The 2,648-nt window shown below is 29.0% G+C and overlaps 1 non-coding gene across 1 annotated transcript in view; it reads right to left on the reverse strand.

Annotated features, from left to right (window-relative positions):
• Positions 1-2,577: 2,577 nt before the first annotated feature.
• LOC133827707 (small nucleolar RNA R71) overlaps positions 2,578-2,648 on the reverse strand; it is a 109-nt gene continuing 38 nt past the window's right edge. Inside the window, exon 1 of the small nucleolar RNA XR_009890359.1 lies at positions 2,578-2,648. This exon is cut by the window's right edge and continues 38 nt beyond it. This is a non-coding gene — a small nucleolar RNA (small nucleolar RNA R71).

Below are 2,648 nucleotides of genomic sequence, written 5' to 3' on the forward strand. Positions count from 1 at the left end.
AATTGAGTTGTCCCAATTATATTTTTTTCTTCAATCAAATAAATCAAATTAAAATAAAATAGGCACAATTAGGAAACTTACCAATTATTTTCCTTAGGCTATTATGGGTAGATTAGAGTAAAGAGGGAAGGAAAAAGGAAGAGAGCATTATGCTCATTTGGTGCCGTCAGCCTAGAGAGAAGGAGAGAGAGAGCGGGCGAGCTAGAGAGAAAAATGGAGAGAGGGGTTGCCATTTTCTAGAGAGAAGGAGGAGAAATAATAGAGAAAATGTGAAGGAAGAAGAAGAGAAGGAAGAAGGGCTCGAGGTCTCTATGACAAGGGTTTGGATTGTGATTCTCTTTTTCCCTTCTTCTTGGTTCTAGTTTAATGGAAGTCCTTGGTGGTGCTAGGTTCTAATATCACAAGAGCATAAGGATTGTTGTTAGGATTTTGGCCAACAAGAGGGTAAGGGTGTTTTGATTTCCTAATATTGATCTATGTGAGATTTTGGGTTGTTTGGTCTAATGTTTTGGTGGTAACAATAATGTGTTGGAGGCAAGCAAACAAAAGGGTGACCATAACTATTTTTGGGTTCCTTATTTCTGTCAAAGGAGGTAATGGAACCTCTATTCTTGATTTGGTTCTTATTGTTGTAACCTTTTTATATGTATACTCATAGTATGTGTGTATTGGATTGATTATTGATTTATGGTGTTATGTAAATCTCTTATTATGAATATTTGTTTTGATGTTAAAAAATCATAAGCATGGTGGTGTTGATGATATGTTGCCTAAGGTTTTTCCTATGATTTGATGATAGGTATGGTTTGGCTTAAAGATTCTATGTGTAAGCATGCAAGGGTGTTAATTTGTGATCTACTAAACATGATGATGGTTGTTTTCATTTTTTTTAACATGAAAAGATTTGATCATTTTGGGTTATAAGGGTTTTCGACCTAGGGGTGGTGTTCAAAGCATGTTTGTTTTCCTTATATGTTTTAAAGTCAATTGTAATCCTAGAAATATGATAGGGTGTTTATAAGATTTTAAATGGGTATATGTTAGTTTTGTTTTCTTTTGGATTACTTGAATGATAGAAACATGCTAGCGTTTGTGTTTAAATTTTGTTAATTAAACATGCACGATTAATGTGTGAATTTTGTGAGGCTTGATGAAATTGATAAATTTCATGATTTGAAGTACTTGCTGATTTTGTGTATAAATAGTGTCAAATATGATAAGAATTATGTTTTGGAATGATTAAATAATTTTGCAAATGCTATGATGTTTTTAAGAAATTAAATGGAACTTTAATATACATTAAAATGATATTTTTACTCAAACAAATACCTACAGATTTTTTATATATATTTAGAGAAAATATGAGGTTTTAAATTCTATAAGGTGATTTTTTGAGAGTGTATATGGTTGTTGAAATTTTTGGTAAAATATTGGAAAGTTGTTTTTAAATGAAAGGAAATTTGTGTGTTTGTGAAATAATATAACCCTAAGTTATGTCAATATTAAAAATTGTATTTTAAGTGTAACAATGAGTGTTCATTGTAATAGATATGATTTTTCTTTATCTTAATTAAGAAAAATGTTGAGATTAATTCACTTGCGATTTTTAAATAAATTTAATGGTAGTTGAAAGTTTAGTTTAATTATTTAAAAATAATTATTGGGTTATCTCCTATCAATTTATTTTACTTAAAATTAAGTCTTAAAATTATACAAGTAAAATGTATTTTTCTCACACCAAGTTTGTAATTTTATTAATTTGAATTAAAATGTTATTTTCTAAGGGCTAAGTATTTTACATAATTTCTAGCCTTTATTATTTGTATGTAATTTAAAAATAAAAAATGGAATTATTATATTTTTAAATGACTAAATAAATTATTTTTATGAAATAAAAAAAATAATGTTTTAGAAGTTTAATCAACTTAGTGATTTTAAAGAGATAAATAATGGTGAGAAAAATATATTGCTAAATCCTTATTTTGAAAACGATAGAAATAAGCGGGAATCATCGTTTTTAACATCACTTTTTAACAACGTTCCAACGTATGCATGTCGCATGCAAATGCACTTTTACGTTAAAAAACATGTATAATATTCAACCATATGATTTTTATTTAAAAATCATGCATGTAACATAGGTATAATTTGCATTATTCTTTTGGTGATTTTATGTATAAATATACATGTTTGGAAAATATGTGTAGTTTTCACCAGGTGTGCATGGCCCATGCACACATGAGGTATATGAGTTGGGCACAAGAAGGTCTTATGTGATGCTAAATGATGTTATTTGATTACGATATAGGCTTGTTGTGAAGTTTGTCAGTTTTGCTTTGCTTGGACCTGAGGTAAGGAAGTTAGATAGAATTCTATTTGTTATGCTATGAACGGTAATATTGACTTGTATGAATATAAATGATATATATGATGATGTGCCATGTATGAGAAACTATTTTGATATGATATGATGATATCATTGTAAGAAATTCATTTAGTTTTCCTTGGCTTTTATATGACTAGATTGCATGAAATTTCTGGTATGTATGAAGTATTTTCCTCCCACTAAAAAATGCCAAGCTTCGCAATGAGATTACTTCATTTCAACAACTCGATGAAGAATCCTTATATGAGGCATGGGGAGCGGT

The sequence above is a fragment of the Humulus lupulus genome, chromosome 3, assembly GCF_963169125.1.
Source record: "Humulus lupulus chromosome 3, drHumLupu1.1, whole genome shotgun sequence".
NCBI classification, from domain to species: domain Eukaryota; kingdom Viridiplantae; phylum Streptophyta; class Magnoliopsida; order Rosales; family Cannabaceae; genus Humulus; species Humulus lupulus.